Consider the following 18,231-nt stretch of genomic DNA (forward strand, 5'->3'; position numbering starts at 1 on the left):
AGAATGCCACCTTTCATTTCACTGTCATGATCCGTGCCTGTCATGCCGCGTGTGTTTTTGTTTTTTCAGCTGTGTGGGCGTTCCTCCAGCGATAGTCTCGCGCCATGCCATCAGCTGCTGCGAGACGCGCTGATTACACTGACTATATTGTGATTATAATAAATATTGTAACGTTGTATAATATCAGGCCAATTTGTCCATCAGCGAACGCTTTTATTATTAAGCCAAAAACGGCTGCTATTGGCCGCAACCACGCCGATCAGAGAGAGAGCAACACAACAACAACATAACGTTCACTCCCCTGCTGCCTTCACAGCCTCCACAAAAAAGAGGAAAACACAGAACCCTTGAACTATTTACAAAGTCGCTACACTATCTTTGTATCACCACCTTTTTTCCGTGTCTGCGTTTGGAGAGTCCTCTTCAATCCTCCAGTTCTGCTGGAGGATCATAACATTCACAGGGCACACCGGACGGCGTACCAGCAGGTAAAAGTCGAAGTAATTGAATAAATACAAAAATAATGGCTGGGGAATAAAAAAATAATAAGTTTTAATATTTGTTTTTTTGTTATAACATGAATTCGCTGGTCAGCTTAATACATATTTTTTAACATTATGCTTTTCAGTTGTCTTTTTAATCGTATTTAATGGAAAAGGTGTGAGAAGAAACTGTGCTTATGAAATCGGTGCCTTCCACAGTCATCAATAAAATCACTTGTTCCACTTGCTCAACTGGCTTTCATTACGCAAGCATAAGTTTAAATGTTTTACTTTTTCCGGACATTGGCTTTCTATAAATTTCTAGTCCTTACACGTCAATTGTTGTTTCGGATCCTTTTTTTCTAGCTTTTTACTGTTTGATTTCCCCATGTTTCCCTTAACTGTTCTCCAATCCCTGAACAGGTTGACAATTACTCTGTTTTAGGTAATTCCCAAGCTTCTGCTTCCCAGACAGTTGTTAGTTAAATTTCCCGTTCCAAAATGAGGTTGCAAGCCTCCATGCACATGTTACACAGCTTGAAATGATGGGCCAACTCATCTGCCGTGCAACATATTTATTTTTCTCCAATCAGCAGCACTTCTCCCTGTCAGGGCACAATAGTAACATTCAGAAATGTTCTTGAAGCACAGCTTCTCTTGCGTCCTCACAAATTGACTGTTCTTCTGCTACCGTCACACCAAAACCATTTCTATTACAATTTCTGACAATTCTATGACAATGGTTTTATATCTTAGACCACATAACTTGCTGTATTATGTTAGCGAGGAAAACACAATATGCACGTTTAATAACAAAGACTATAATTTAATGAAATATAATTAAATTAAAGGGTTTTAGCTGTTGCTCTTACAATACTTTTTCACATACTGAACTGGTTTAATCTACTTTACTACAGTTGTCTTAAACATTGAGAACTTCAGGATGAACATTGTATATCTTTGTGATGAAACCTAAGAATTAATAGATTTCTAAAACATTAAATGTGGGCAATGGTTTCCAGCACTGGCTAATGGGTTAGTGCTAATAGAAGCCCACAACATGCACTTTGGAGCTTAGCTTGGCAAAACACTAAGATTAATACTGGCACCTCATGACACAACCTATCCTGTTTCACATTAACTTTGGCCACAACTTCAACTTCTAAACACCTCGCAACGTCAGTTACCAAATTACACATATCATGCTGTATTGTTTCGTCTCCCGCGATCGCGTCGCACAACGTATCCGCCATTGCAAACGTACGTCGTCACGAATCATATTCAAAAACTAATTTATATACACACATCTTCTATCTAACTAGACATCTACAACACCTGCAATGTTTGTGACCATTGTCTACTCTTGCTTATAACTTTTAGCTATATTTACAATAGATTTTACCTGTCAGGGCACAATAGTAACATTCAGAAATGTTCTTGAAGCGCAGCTTCTCTTGCGTCATCACAAACTGACTGTTCTTCTGCTACTGTAGTCAGCGTCGGCTCTGATAAGCAAGGTCCTAGGCACCCTCTGCTGGCGAAGCTAATATTGCACCCTGATAGACATACAGACATTAACCCCTCATGTTCTCATTAGAAACTGACATTAAAATCCCCCAAGCTCTTCTTTTTGTCTTTTCTATATTATGTACGTATTACTAACTGTTTGTTAATGTTAATAAAGTTTTTGACAAAAAACGTATTCGTAAATATTTATCATGTCACTGATGGTGTAGTGGTACACTCGCCTGAGTTGTGTGCAGGCAACGTGGGTTCAGTTCCCACTCAGTGACGGTGTCTAAGTCTGCCCTGAGACTGGCTGGCGAGCAGTTCAGGGTGTAGTGCGCCTTTCGCCCGTTGTCAGCTGGGAAAGGCTCCAGCACTCTCCCGCGACCCTGTTCAGGAAAAGCGGTGTGGATAATCACATGACATGACAAATATTTGTCATCTCATCAATATTTGCACAACAGAGTACTGAGCTTCGAGATCCTCTCTATAATAGTTCTCGAAATTATATTTCTTATCAATGTAGGTTAGTTAAGGGATATTTTATTGACAATCTAATCTCAATATACAAAGACAGAAAAAAATTGGCGGTGGGGGGGGGGCGCGAATCTTTTTCTTCTTGGTAGGGGCGGGCGTGAAATAATTGAGAGGCACTGCGAGTATATGCCGACATTATATTCATACAATCTTGCAGCCCGAGTGAACCACAGCATTGTTGCAAGTTCGGTAGGAGAAACGTAAACGTCCCACTACTGTTCCAGCAGCGGCTTCTCCGGGCATAGGGGGAGAGTGACGTCGGAGCTGACTCGCTTATGTGGCGTTATTTTAATTATTTTGTTACATTTTTTTTATCAACCGAATTAAAATATTACATAGAATATATATTAAAAGAGAACAGCCAGGTGTAAAAACAAACACAGAGGCAAAGAAAGATATTTGAAAAATACGTGCTTAAAGCATGACGTCATTAGCAAGCGCGCAGCTTCCGAAGGACCTCGACCACATACACCGACCCGTCCACACCGGAACAAAAACACCCACCGCTAAATTCTTCTGATTTATGTGGAACTGACTGTAATTTTCTCAAAGGATGTCCAGTGCTACTCTAAAGGACTACGACATAATTCATTAAGTATTTGTGTCCCGATAACCTCATCTTCGCGCGTTGATGCTTTTCGGCGGAGTTAGCTTAGCTTGTTAGCTAGCTAGCCGCTAACGAAAAGAGGCACATGACTCATCGCCAAGCAGAGATCGAGTGCGGATTTTTTGGAATTATCATTTGAAAATGTGTGAAAGAACGACACCCAAGTACAAAGAGGAACTTTGTGGAATAAAAGAAGAGAACGAGCAACATCTTCAACTGCTGGACGAAGTTTGCAACCAGCCTCGTGTTGTGCCACTCAAAGCAGGTTTGTACACGTGTTACTCTCATTTGCTTTGTAAAGAACGACTTTCTTTCATTAGAAATATGCATCACAACATTAAGTTGTTTGGGGAAATGCGTTCAAGGTTATTGCCGTTTTATTTTTAAATATTGCCTTTTACTTGCAGGTCTGCTGAGCAATTGTTTATGTCAAATGTAATCAGTGCAGAAAATATATGCCAAAGAATAACCAATAGTGGGGGGTGAACTCCATGTTTTTCCCAGTATAAAATTTACATTTGAAATAACAAAATAACATTTTCTGGTTTTTATATTTTGTTCAAGCAATTCCTTACGGAAGGAATTCCGCCTGACTCTAAAAATGTGCACACTGCCGCGAAAACGTCAATAGCGGTTGATCAATTTTAGTGAATAAAACACAAAATATTAAGTTTTTTTTTTTTTTTAAATCAAGCACGGATTGGTCTTATTTATTTATTTTTACTGGCTTGGTCGGGTGAGAGTCAATGAACCTCGGGTGGCCCTGCACTGTTTTGTGCACGTGTGCGTAGTTTCACCCCATCCAAACATTTAAAATACATTGAATGCATCCATCCAGGGTTGCACGGATCTCATCAGTGAACAAGCGCATGCTGCAAGGAATGCATCTGCATCTTTGGCTTACTATGGGCTTAAAAAGGGAGTACGCCACAACCCCCTTTTCTACCAACAAGGCCAGGAACATTTAGTTCCTGGTCATAAAGTTCCTGTGGCCCAGGTGGTTTGCATCACCCCCACAACTCATAGTTCCTGGTAATTTATCCAAATGACAATCATGATGTATCAGTGGGAGGTCTTGTGTTACTTTGTTACTCATTACTGACACCCTTTGGCTGTTAAGCATCATTGCAATTCCAAAATGATTCAGTGAACTCTTAAAATATTATGGTGTATCTTAGTTGAATTAGAATACATATTCCAGAAACGTCTGTGACTATGTCAGGAATGAAATCGGGCATCAGCCGCAACGTGCTTCCTTTTTAAATGCTCGTTTATCACAGTTGTGCTGCTAAAGGGAGGTTTACATCGTAGGACGTAATTTTGTGAAATGCCCCCATGGTCCGGTCCAACTTGGGGTCGCACGCATTGCTCCGTCTGCGGCAGGCACAAGTCAAGGTAGCACGGTAGAAACAATATAAGACAAAGTCGCTGCATGAGGTTTGACTTGACCAAACCAAATTTGTCTTTCTGTGTCCTGCAGACGTCAGTGAAAACGATCTCCTTTATGTAAAAGAGGAGCCAGACTTGACTCACATCAAAAAGGAGGAGGAGGAGGAGGAGATCAACAAGTCACCAGTGAACGTTCTCCCTATAAAGACTGAAGATGAAAACAAGGATGAGAGTGAGGACAAGAGAGGGGCGGAGCCTCCAAGCAGCAGTTCAAGTCATTACGTGACAACAGAAGGTGATGAAGACCACTGGGGACCATCACAAGTACATAATGAGGACACATTATCAGACGCTCATGACGATGATGATGCTCATGACGATGATGATGGGCAAGCCAAAGGTGAAAGGGCATGTCACACTGACTCATTCTCTTCAAAGCTGTCTTTAAAAGGGCACAGAAAAACACACAGTGGTGAAAAACCTTTTTCCTGCTCGGTTTGTGGCAAAAACTTCTCTCGAAAGTCTCATTTAGTAAGGCACACAAAAACGCGCAGTGGAGAAAAACCTTTTTCTTGCTCAGTTTGTGGCAAAAGCTTCTATCAAAAGTTTGATTTAACAATCCACACAAGAATGCACAGTGGAGAAAAACCTTTTTCTTGCTCAGTTTGTGCAAAAGCTTCTCTCAAAAGTCTCATTTAGTAAGGCACGCAAGAACACACAGTGGAGAGAAGCCTTTCTCATGCTCAGTTTGTGACAAAAGCTTCTCTCAAAAGTCTCATTTAGTAAGGCACGCAAGAACACACAGTGGAGAGAAGCCTTTTTCATGCTCAGTTTGTGGCAAAGGATTCTCTGAAAAGGGAAATTTAACAAAACACACAAGAACACACAGTGGAGAAAAACCTTTTTCTTGCTCAGTTTGTGGAAAATGCTTCTCTCAAAAGTCAAGTTTAACAGAACACACAATAACACACAGTGGAGAAAAATCTTTTTCTTGCTCAGTTTGTGGAAAATGCTTCTCTCAAAAGTCAAGTTTAACAAAACACACAAAAACACACAGTGGAGAAAAACCTTTTTCCTGCTCAGTTTGTGGTAGACGCTTCTCTGTAAAGTCAAATTAAACTTGCCACACAAGAACACACACTGGAGAAAAACCTTTTTCTTGCTCAGTTTGTGCCAGGAGTTTCTCTCTAAAGTCGCATTTACGAAGCCACACAAGAACGCACGGTGGAGAAAAACCCTTTTCCTGCTCAGTTTGTGGCAAAAGCTTTTCTTTTAAGTGGAATTTAAAAACACATACACGATTACACACTGGAGAAAAACCTTTTTCCTGCTCAGTTTGTGGCAAAAGCTTCTCTGTAAAGTCAAATTTAACAACCCACACAAGAACACACAGTGCAGAAAAACCTTTTTCCTGCTCAGTTTGTGGCAAAAGCTTCTCTGTAAAGTCAAGTTCACAAAGCCACACAAGAACACACAGTGGAGACATGCCATTTAGTTGCAGCGTTTGTGCTAAAAAATTCTTCACTCAACGTCTTGCTGAGAGACACGATTGTGCTGGTGAGAATTGCAGCGATCCTTGAAGCTTAAAAAAAAGACAACAAAAAACTGAAGCAACTGACTGTGGTAAGATGTTAATGTGATTTTGAATAAAATATGAAAAATTTAATTTTGCAAAGCTCTTTTATCGACATTAAGCCAATGGGATCAGCGCCAGAAGAAGCAATGTGTCTGAGTGATGATGATTTTTTTTTGTGTTTACATCAAACATGTCAATAAAATTAATTGCCTTTGCCTAGAGCAACATTTGTTAACGTTATGCTTTTCAGTCGTCTTTTTAATCGTACCTAATGGAAAAGGTGTGAGAAGAAACGGTGCTTATGAAATCGTTGCCTTCCACAATCATCAATAAAATCACTTGTTCCACTTGCTCAACTGGCCTTCATTACGCTGTGTGAAAAGGTGAAAAACAGAACTCGAAGTTGAACTATAAAAAGAACCAGACAGAGAAACGCAAATCGGCTCAGTTTCTCTCAAAGGTTTTGGTATGTCAGGAGTTGGCAACTTGATGGCGACTGGAGTCAGCGCTGGTTTTCTTGCTGTGTTTGGCTGGCTCGTATATGTATGGTCCATTGAACATAACTCAAACTCTTCAAATATCCCCTCACATTTAATATTATGCTTTCTGAATAAATTTCTGCAAAATACACTTAATGGGTTGAGCTCTATCAAGTGTTTGGGGTTTGTTGCTAAGCAGAATCTCACTTTGGAAAAAACTATCATTTTGTCAAATATACCAAATATTTTTTTTCATGCTGTATTATATTTTTTATACATTGAATTATTTATATAGTGAAATAGGAAAATATTAAAATGTAAAATTGGAAACCACCTACAGACTTAATTCAATGAACAAATATAGAAACATTTTATAAATATTGAACTAATTGAGAAGAGTCCTGATCTTGAAATAAATATTGAATTATAAAAAAATACTTAAAAATTAATTCAATAACCCGACCCTGTATGAGCGGCAGAAAATGGCTGGATGGATGGAATAATTTAAATTGCACACATTTTCAAAAGAACAAATATGTTCAGAAATATTCAAGTGTGAAATAAAAAGGTTCAAATTGTTGATAATTTTACATACTAAAACAATTGAATAAATATTGTATTATTACATAAGCAAGCTTAAATATACATTGAAATAAATAAAAAAAAAAGTTGTGTATTTTTAAATGGCCTAATATAGATATGGGATGTAATTCTCTTTCTGAAACTATGAAGGGACTGGAGCTCACAGAAGTGACCAGTCTTGGTTCTGAAGTTCCGATGTAACCAGATACTGCCCTGAGAGAAAATAGGCCTGAGCATTGTTGATGGTGGGGGCAATTCTCTCGCCAGGTCAGTGACCTTCCAGGGTATGAGAGTAATTAAAGGTGGTCACTAGTAGACTGGTCGTATCAAAGGGGAGACGCATCTGCTCTCCCTCTGGGGGACTTTTGGAGGGAAATCCCGAAGACTAGCGGGATGGGAATGCATATGCAACAAGGGAAAATTAGATATTCATGTCCTATTTGGGCATTCCCTATAAGAAGGGAATGTCTGAGAGGGGGCTCGCACGTTTTTGGGGAGACTTCTTTTGACATCAGCATGTGACGAGAATAAAATCTTTTTCGAACCATCGCCAATCCAGCCTTGCTCGGCTGCCTCTCCGGAAGGCAGCAAGGACCCACACTTCAAAGACAAAATATACGACATATTGAAAGAAAAACAATACTCAAATATTGAAATAAGTATAGAATTGAATGAATAAACAACAAAGAAATAAATACCTCCTGGAAAATATTATTTATCAACATTCGTCAAAGCACAACATTTCGATCAGATTGAGTTCTTTCTTGCAAATTCTTCAACAATCGTAATTTTTTTACTTTTAATTTTTAAGTTACTTCAGTGCATTTCACACCTGTGCCTTCAGTGAAGTCCTACTTTGTACTACTTTAGAATTAGAAATTAGAAATCCCTTTATTGTCATTGTACTCAAGTGTGCAACGAGATTAGAGGGCTCCCCTCTCCAGTGCAATACAACAATAATACAGACAAATATATAAATTAGATAAATAAATAAGAGAGTGCAAAGGAATTCAGTACTGAATAGGGTATATAAAAACACATCACAATGCTGTTCTGCAAGGTAGGTGTGTTCTCGTGTGTGTGTGAGAGTTCAGTACTTGAATGAATCCCCATCAAAATACCATCATTTATGACACCACGGCTGGACAAATAATATCCAGAAACACACTTACGCACCACTGAGTGAGTGTTGGACGATATAGCTTCTCTTGAAAGGTCCGACTTGAAAATGTCTTTGCAAGTGTATCTGCAATTAAATCCACAGGACCTTTTCAAACTTGTCTTTATCTTCGGGTTCATCATAAACAAAGGTGTTTAATACCTCGATGGCCTCGGTTCCGGCATTGGTTCGCAAAAGGGCTATTTTTCTTTCGTCCGCTCTGTTTCCGACTCCCACGTCGGCAAGGTAGAGCAGGAATTGTTGCTTGAACTCGCGTCCACATTTACCGTCATTTTCAGCGCTTCTGGTGGCCTTACGGAGTCCATCTCGCGTCAGTCCTTTTCTTGACCCGCGACCTGGTACCATGTAATGTTCTGTCTTCTAAGAAGTCACGCAGGTAACGTAATGCTGCAAGCTTGTGTGTCTTTATTTACTGACTTGCATTCTCGTCTATGTGCAGACACACTTGTTCGTCTGGTAACCATTAATTGCACTCAATCACCTTTTTAAACTTGTTTGTGAAGCTTGTATCAGGCACTTGAATAAGATATTGTAATTAACGTAGACCCACCAAATTTTATATCTATATCTATTTCAATTCCCAGACTGTTGTAAAAGCTTTCTTTGTATATGTAGAGAGTGTAGAGCTGGTCCACTGTTCCACGGCCAGGACGAAAACCGCACTGCTCCTCTTGGATCTGAGATTCAACCTCCCGACGGACCCTCTTCTCCAGTACCCCTGAGTAGACCCTACCAGGGAGGCTGAGGAGTGTGATTCCTCTATAATTGGACCCACGTTGCCTTTTCGGGCTGTGCCCGGCCGAGCCCAATGGGTGCAGGCCCGGCCACCAGGCGCTCGCCGACGAGCCCCACCTCCAGGACTGGCTCCAGAGGGGGGCCCCGGTGACCAGCGTCCAGGCAAGGGAAATCGTGGTCCAATAATTTTGTGCTTCATAAGGGGGTTTGGTGAGCCGTGCTTTGTCTGGACCCTCACCGAGGACCTGTTTGCCATGGGTGACCCTACCAGGGGCAAAAGCCCCCGACGACTTAGCTCCTAGGATCATTGGGACACACAAACCCCTCCACCACGGTAAAGTGATGGCTCGCGGGGGGAAAACGAATATTGAATGGAAATTAAATAATTGTATACATTCTTAAATAGTTTTTGTAAGCTTAGATACTTGTGATGGCTTTATTGTCCCTGTGTTTAGTTTGTGACCAAATACATACTTTTACATCTAGCAAAACACCAGAATACCACTAGAGAGTTTAGGGCCAGAGTTATTAAAATTAAGTTTGTCACGGATCACTGAACCGTGTGGGAAGGAAGGAGGACCCAAGAGCGACAGGTAAGGGGAGAACAGGATTTATTGAGGAGCGGAGGGGGGAAGCGAGCGGATGAGAGTCCAACGTTAGGCGGTCGTCGGAGTGGATCGCGTCGAGCGACGCCGACGTGCTGGTGTCGGAATGGCGGTCACCGGAGGCGGCAGATGGTCGTGCGTCAGAGCGGAAGGCGCCGGGCGGCGCGGACGAGAGTGCGGCGAAGCAGGAAGTGCCGGGAGGCGACGTCGGGCTGGCGAGGTAGCGGGAGGCACGGCGGAGCGGGGAGCGCTGGCGGGATGATTGCCGGGCAGGATCTCGGAGGCGATGGCGGGCTGAGCGGGTCCGGACGGGTTCAGGTCGGCTAGTCGGGGAAACAGAGCAAGCAGGAGTCAGGCAGGCACGAGAGCACAAAGTGTCAGGCGATCGGGAGGCAGAGCGAGACATGAGCCAAACGGGATAATGACCCGACACTGGGTTGAGGGCATGGAAGGCATAAGTAGTCCGGTAATCAGGGGAGCAGATGGGGAGCAGGTGTGTGATCGTGAACTGGGAACAGGTGCGTGGCTGGTGAGAACGAAAACAATAACACAAAGCACATGGCAGGGAGGTGACGAAAACAATAACAAAAGACACATGGCAGGGAGGTGACGAAAACAATAACAAAAGGCTGTCATGCCCGACGCGGATCATGACAGTACCCCCCCTCAAGGGACGGATTCCAGCCGTCCCCAAGAATAACAAAAAAGAAAAAACCATGTCCCAAAAACAAGGGTGGGCGGAAGGGGTCGGGAGGTGGGTCAACGACCCGTGATCGAGGCCGGTCTGGCGGATGCCCGGGGGGCCAGACCAGCGAGTCCTTTCGTGGCCCTTCAGGGGGCCGTGCGGGTGGCCAGACCAGTGCGTCCCGATGGGGCCATTCAGGCGGACGTCCGGGACGACCCAAACGCCACCTTGAGTCCGCTGATGGGGCTGAGACGAGGGGCGGCGGCGGGACGCTGGGTGCTGCAGAGGACGGAGCTTGGACCGGCGTTGAGGCGGGCGCAGCCGAGGCAGGAACTTGGAGCGATGGCGGGACGTCGGACGCCGCCGAGACGGAGACGAGGCACGGTGGAACGCCGGACCCCGCCGGAGCCGGGACGAGACGCGGCGGTGGGAAGTCGACCGCCGTCGAGGCAGGCACTTGGGGCGGCGGCTGGTCGTCGAACCCCGCCGAGACAGGAACGTGGAGCGGTGGCTGGTCGTCGAACCCCGCCGAGACAGGAACGTGGAGCGGCGGCGGCGGCTGGTCGTCGAACCCCGCCGAGACAGGAACGTGGAGCGGCGGCGGCGGCTGGTCGTCGAACCCCGCCGGGACAGGAACGTGGAGCGGCGGCTGGTCGTCGAACCACGCCGAGACAGGAACGTGGAGCGGCGGCGGCGGCTGGTCGTCGAACCCGGCCGGGACAGGAACGTGGCATGGCGGCTGGTCCTCGAACCCTGCAGAGACAGGAAAGTGGAGCGGCGGCTGGTTGTCAAGCCCCGCCGAGACAGGAACGTGGAGTGGTGGCGGTTCGTCGGATGCCGCCGAGGCAAGGGCGGCAGGCGGCGGCTGGTCATGGTCCACCGCCGAGGCAGGAATCTGGAGCGGTAGTGGATCGTCGGACGCCGCCGACACGGAGGCGAGAAGGGGCGGTGGTTCATCTGGCACCGCCGGGGCAGAGACGCGAGGCGGCGGCGTGTCGTCCTCCACCACCGGTGCAGGAGCTTGGGGCGACGGCGGATCGTCGAGCACCGCCGAGGCAGCGACGGGAAGCGATGGCGTGTCCTCGGGCGCCGCCGGGACAGGGAATTGGGGTGGCGGCGGACCATCTGGCGCCGCCAAGGCAGGGATTTGGCGCCGCCAAGGCAGGGATTTGGAGCGCACCAGAGGCCGGGACTTGGAGCGGCGGCGGGCCAGGTGCAGCGGGGACAGGGACTGGTAGCGGACGCAGGACGTGCTCCGCCCGAACAGAGACTGGTGGCGGTCGCAGGGCGTGCTCCGCCGGAACAGGGACTGGTGGCGGACGCAGAGCATGCTCCGCCGGAGCCCGGACTGGTGGCGGACGCAGAACGTGCTCCGCCAGAACAGGGACTTGTGGCGGACGCGTGGCGTGCTCCGCCGGAACAGAGACTTGTGGCGGACGCCTGGCGTGCTCCGCAGGAACAGGGACTGATGGCGGACGCAGGACGTGCTCCGCCAGAACAGGGACTTGTGGCGGACGCAGGACGTACTCCGCCGGAACAGGGACTGGTGGCGGACGCAGGGCTTGCTCCGCCGGACCAGGGACTTGTGGCGGACGCAGGGCGTGCTCCGCCGGAACAGGGGCTGGTGGCGGACGCAGGACGTGCTCCGCCAGAACAGGGACTTGTGGCGGACGCAGGACGTGCTCCACCGGAACAGGGACTTGTGGCGGACGCCTGGAGTGCTCCGCCGGAACAGGGGCTGGTGGCGGACGCAGGACGTGCTCCGCCGGACCAGGGACTTGTGACGGACGCAGGGCGTGCTCCGCCGGAACAGGGACTTGTGGCGGACGCAGGGCGTGCTCCGCCGGAACAGGGGCTGGTGGCGGACGCAGGACGTGCTCCGCCAGAACAGGGACTTGTGACGCTGGCGAGGCGCCGGAGCGGGGGTCAGCAGCTCTCGGGAGGCCAGAACGGGCCCCCGCCGCTCGAGGTGAACCGGGACGGGGCGTATCAACTGGCGGGGAGCCGGAACGGGGTTCAGCAGCTGGCAGGAAGTCCGGACGGGACTCAACAGCTAGGGAGGAGCCGGAACAGGGCTCAGCAGCCGGCGGGGAGCCGGAACGGGGCTCAGCAGCGGGCGGGGAGCCGGCACGGGGCTCGGCAGCTGGGGAGGAGCCGGATCATGACAAAGTTGGTGTTAATGTCGGAATTATGCAAGCAAATGAAACAAATACAATAATTCATGCGTTCATTTTCTTTTTTATTCAAAACATTAACAGCCAAGAAGTCCAAACTGCAGGATAAACCTGGGTGTCCCAGTGTTGGACCGTTTTTTTTCAATGGAGAGGATCTCCAACCGGTCTTTCGCTCGAGCAGGTACTCTTTCAGAGTGTTGCTGAACCTCCTGGACCAAGACCAAAGACATTGATGGGGTGCCGAGATCGAGGTCCAGTTCTTTCTCTTCTGGCTGGAGAGTGGGGCATCATATCGGGTGGTGGCACGAGCATTTTGGATGCCGCGGTCCACCGTCCACTACATCATCCACCGGGTCACTGGGGAAGTGGTGGCTCTTTGCCATAGAGTCATCCACTTCCCCAACACTGCAGGAGACCTTCAGGCAGTGACCCAGGGATTTGCAGGGCTGGCGAGGCACCATGCATTTGCAAAAGTTGCTGGAGCAATAGATGGTTGTCATGTCCGAATCAAGCCTCCAAGTGACCTTGATGGTCACGACTTATAAGAACCGCGAGCTTTACAGCAGCATAATTATGCAAGCTGTATGTGACCATCAGAGTCGCTTTCTGGACATCTACATGGGCTGGCCTGGATCAGTCCACGACTCCAGGGTCCTCCGCCACAGCCCCCTTTACCAAAGAGGGTTGTATCCTCCTCCAGGGCACTTCATCTTGGCAGATGGAGGGTACCTGTGCCACACGACCACTCCCCGTCATCACTCCTTACAAGCGGCCGGTGCAGGGTGTGTGGGCCCGGCGCTTCAACATTCATCATTCCAAGGCGCACAAACATGGCAAAATATCAGCAGATGGAAAAATAGATTCATATACAATGTAATGAATGGTTAATAAATCTATCCCATCTTTTGTCGTGACATGGCAGCCATCAATTGCCCCAGCCACCCCTGCAAACCCCCACGTAATGGATGATGTAGTGGACACTGCAACCGGTGTGATGCCCCACTTCGAGTCAGGAGAGGAAGATCAGGACTCCTCATTGTGCCCCATCCATGTCATGGGTCCTGGAAGAAAGGTTCCATCCATGCTCCAAATGAGTCCCTGCTCAGGCGAGAATTAAAAAATAGCACTGGCACACTCAGGTTTATCCTGCAACTGTTATGAACTGGGGAATGCTTTTTATTCATTTACTGTGAATAGTTATTTCTGTGAATTTACTGTGAGTTATGATGTACTTAATTTATCCATTTTGTTTGTTCCCAACAGTTTGTAAGCAAAACAGACACATGGTGGCATCTTCATATTATTGTAAAAGTTTTGGTCTTTTGCAAACCTGGGCTTTTTCACTTTTGTTTGAAGAAGCTGATCTAAAGCTGTGACTGGGACAAATGCATGTAAACACGTGAAATAAATTGTTGAGCGATACAAACTAGTTCATCTGTTTTGAAAGTACCCCGGTTTTTGTTTACTTTTAAGTGAATGCTATATAAATTTTAGTCTTGAACACCAAGCATTGATTTTTATTTTGATCAATCATTTTTTCCATTAAACTGAAAAACCTTCGTCTCCCTCCTCTCAGTTGCTCTTCTCTCCTCTGCCAACCTCTGTCTCTCCAATTCTTGTCTCCGCATTTCTAAACCCAGTTTGTAGAGTCTTATTTCATGAGTTCGTTTCAACAAAGGCAGTTTTATTTCTTTGTTTTGCTCCCTACTATTGAAATATATGTGACTTAAATATTCTAATATCCTATTTCATATCCAATTCCTAACAAATCACGTTAAGGTAGAGAAAATAATAATTAATGAACAGTTCTGTTACATACATTTAGTGAATAATCAACACATAAGAGTCAGGGGGGTACCCGAGGGTACACAACCCAAGAAAGATTAGGTACCATTGAATTAGCGCATCTTGAGTAAATGGATGGAAATAGATAAGACAATAACCCGTCAAATGTTTTTCCCGTGATATTTTATTTTACACCATGCACTGGCTGCGAAGAACTTGGCCTCCCGTAAAGAGGCAGTCGTATACAGTGAAACCCCGCTACTTCGCGGTTCACCTTTCGCGGGTTCAGTGCTTCGCGGGTCTAAAAAATATTCGGGGGCATTGTAGTTTCGCCGAGCGGCACAAGGGGGCGCTGAAGCGGTTAGACGGCCGGCGTGCGCCGAAGAGGAGAGTGGACGAAGAAGAGAGCAGACGAAGAAGAGCAGGTTCCCCCGGACACGATTGGAGGCGACGTTTCGCGTGGTTCGGACCGTATCAGAGCTCCGGCCGGCGTGCGTGGCAGTTAAGCCGTAGATGAGCACCTTCCCCGGGCACGGGCGGTGCCAAGCGGGCCCTAAGTTTAACCGAATGGAAGCTCCGGAGGAGGAGCGCATGCTCGCGTCACAGTAAGCTGAATAGGAGCACCTTCCCCGGGCACGGGCGGTGCCAAGCGGCCCCTAAGTTTAACCGAATGGAAGCTCCCGAGGAGGAGGGCATGCTCGCGTCACAGTAAGCCGAAGAGGAGCACCTTCCGCCCGGGCACCGGCGGAGCGCGAGGCTGTCAGTTATGAATGAATAAATAAATAAATAAAGAATGCCACCTTTCATTTCACAGTCATGATCCGTGCCTGTCATGATCCGTGCCTGTCGTGCCGCGAGTGTTTTTGTTTTTTCAGCTGTGTGGGCGTTCCTCCAGCGATCGTCTCGTCAGCTGCTGCGAGACGCGCTGATTACACTGACTATATTGTGATTATAATAAATATCTTTGTATCACCACCTTTTTTCCCGTGTCTGCGTTTGGAGAGTCCTGTTCAATCCTCCAGCTCTGCTGGAGGATCATAACATTCACAGGTCACACCGGACGGCATACCAGCAGGTAAAAGTCAAAGTAATTAAATAAATACAAAAATAAGTAATTGAATAAATACAAAAATAATGGCTGGGGAATAAAAAAATAAGTTTTAATAATAATTTTTTTTTGTTATAACATGAATTTCACTCTCTCTCTCTCTACCAGTATATATATATATATATATATATATATATATACATATATATATATATATATTTTTTTTTAAGCATTTTTGAAGGTGTGCCGCTACTTCGCACCTATATATATATATATATATATATATATATATATAAATATATATATATATATAGGTGCGAAGTATATATATATACACGGTGTTTTTTTTTGTCTTTTTTTTTTTTTGAAGGTGCGACGCTACTTCGCGGATTTTCAGTTTTCGCGGGTGGTCTCGGTCCCCATTAACCGCGATAACCGGGGGTTCACTGTATACGATTCCCTCTGCAGCTTGATCAGCCGCGCGGTCATCTCCTTGCTCCCAAAAGAGAAAGATCAAATAAAATAATGCTATTTTGCATGCATGCAGAATTACGACAATTCAAATGTTTCAGCCGTACCTTCTATACAAGAGTTACTAGAACGACCTTATATTTGGCCGATAACTGATAAAGTGATCTTAATCTGGAGCTAAATATCCAACCATTGCTGCCCAATATTTCTTATGAGTGATGTTTTCATATTACATACAAATAACTTATACTTATATCTGAAAGTGCACTCCGATGAGGTGGAACACGTACGTAGCTTCGTTTGTTTTTTTTTGTCGAAGAAGAGTGTAGAACGGCATAAGAAGAGCGAGGCATTTAAGGCTGCGAAGGTTACATTTTAGTAGCCTTCCCTCAGGGCCCGTCGCCATGGAAACTCCATGGAAACAAGGCCAGATTTGAAGGCTAGTTCTCGGAGGCTGCGTGAATTTGGACACCTGCGTAAGCAGTCTCGTCGCACCGGAAGTGACGTATTCTGGTCGCCATATTGGACATCGAAGGACGGAGCCTATTAATTTGTAGCTATTGAGCCTGTCCAAATTCACCACGGGTTATGCGATCCATTCAGGCTACATGAGGAGGAGCCTTGTTTGGCTTCAGAGGACCCAGCCTGCAAACTGGCCTTCTGAGGTCGCGGACTGTTAATTTGGACACGGCCTGTGTTTTTGAGTCTACCCGGACGTCATACTGTTATAAAATGCGATTTGCCAGTAAACAGCCAATCAGAATCAGCCCTCGCGTCCGACTCCTGTTTGGTTAACAATTGTGGCACAGTTTGCATTGTAAGCGTAAAACTGTGTTTTGTACCGAAGAGAGAGAAACCGGAAGAGTTGCTCTTTTTGTGGAACCCACGCTAAGACAGTTCAACACCTGTTTTGGATCGGCTCATATTCAAGGACATTTTGGAAGGACTTCAATAAATTTGTCAGTTTATTTCTTTATAAAAACTTTTCTTTAAAGTGGGAAAATGTTGTTTTCTGTTTCTTTAAGAAGTGTGGTGCTGTAGATGCTTTTTTCATAATTTATTTGCTAATAATAACTTTTTTATTCATAAATGTAAGTTTGGCAATCAGAAACCGACCTTTTCACACTGACACTGTTTTCTATATTAGACTTTTAAATGACTCTACTAACACAAAGGCTCAGGAAAAAGGCCAGTTGAGCAAGTGGAACAAGTGATTTTATTGATGATTGTGGAAGGCACCGATTTCATAAGCACCGTTTCTTCTCACACCTTTTCCATTAGGTACAATCAAAAACACAACGGAAAAGAATAATGTTCACAAATGTTGTTCCAGGCAAAGGCAATTAATTTATTTTACATGTTTGATGTAAACACACACAAAAAAAATCATCATCACTCAGACCCAATGGTTCTTCTGGCAATGATCACATTGGCTTAGTGTCAATAAAAGAGCTTTGCAAAATTCAATACATCATATTTCATCCAAAATCACATTTACATCTTACCACAAAGAGTCAGTTCCTTCAGTTTTTTTTGTCAAGGATTGCTGCAATTCTCACCAGCACAATCGTGTCTCTCAGCACTCTGCTTAGTGGAGAATTCTTGAGCACAAACGCTGCAACTGAATGGCTTCTCTCCACTGTGTGTTCTTGTGTGCGCTGTTAAATGTGACTTTCGAGAGAAGCATTTTCCACAAACCAAGCAGGAAAAAGGCTTCCCTCCACTGTGTATTCCTGTGTGGGTTTGTAAATTTGACTTTCCAGAGAAGTATCTGCCACAAACTGAGTAGGAAAAAGGATTTTCTCCACTATGTGTTGTGTGGCTTGTTAAAGTTGACTATCAGAGAAGCTTTTGCCACAAACTGAGCAAGAAAAAGGGTTTTCTCCACTGTGTATTCTTGTGTGGCTTGTTAAACTTGCCTTTATAGAAAAGCTTTCACCACAAACCAAGCAGGAAAAAGGTTTTTCTCCTCTATGTGTTGTGTGGCTTGTTAAAGTTGACTTATCAAAGAAGCTTCTGCCACAAACTGAGCAGGAAAAAGGTTTTTCTCCATGTGTGGTCTTGTGTGGCTTGTTACATTTGCCCTTTTAAACTTGACTCCCCGTGACATCACTTTCGGCGCGACATCTGTTCCTCCGCTTTCATACAACCGGGTGAGTAAACGCAACTATGGTTTCGTGCACCACCACATGCAACACTTGCACCATTCTCATGGAAAGACTCTCCCTGATAGAGGGACGTGTCCGCCAGCTAGAACAGAATAATGTGATAAGCGGAAATGTGGCTCACACGACTGTTAGCACGGGTTGTAGCCAACCTGCTAGTCTGGTTAGCATTGGCCGTAAACGGCTTGCTAATCGCGGTGAGCTTGTTAAGACACATAGCAGTTC

At 45.7% G+C, this 18,231-nt stretch overlaps 1 protein-coding gene and 1 pseudogene across 1 annotated transcript in view; one reads left to right on the forward strand and one right to left on the reverse strand.

Moving 5' to 3' along the window:
- Positions 1-6,109, forward strand: part of LOC148341815 (uncharacterized) — a 17,677-nt pseudogene extending 11,568 nt beyond the window's left edge.
- The window catches only part of LOC148341813 (uncharacterized), a 91,349-nt gene that overhangs the window by 24,963 nt on the left and 48,155 nt on the right, over positions 1-18,231 (reverse strand). The gene's annotated exons all lie outside the window — the stretch shown is intronic.

The sequence above is a fragment of the Idiotropiscis lumnitzeri genome, chromosome 2 (genome assembly GCF_059441095.1).
Source record: "Idiotropiscis lumnitzeri isolate Australia: NSW breed Sydney's pygmy pipehorse chromosome 2, RoL_Ilum_1.0, whole genome shotgun sequence".
NCBI lineage: Eukaryota > Metazoa > Chordata > Actinopteri > Syngnathiformes > Syngnathidae > Idiotropiscis > Idiotropiscis lumnitzeri.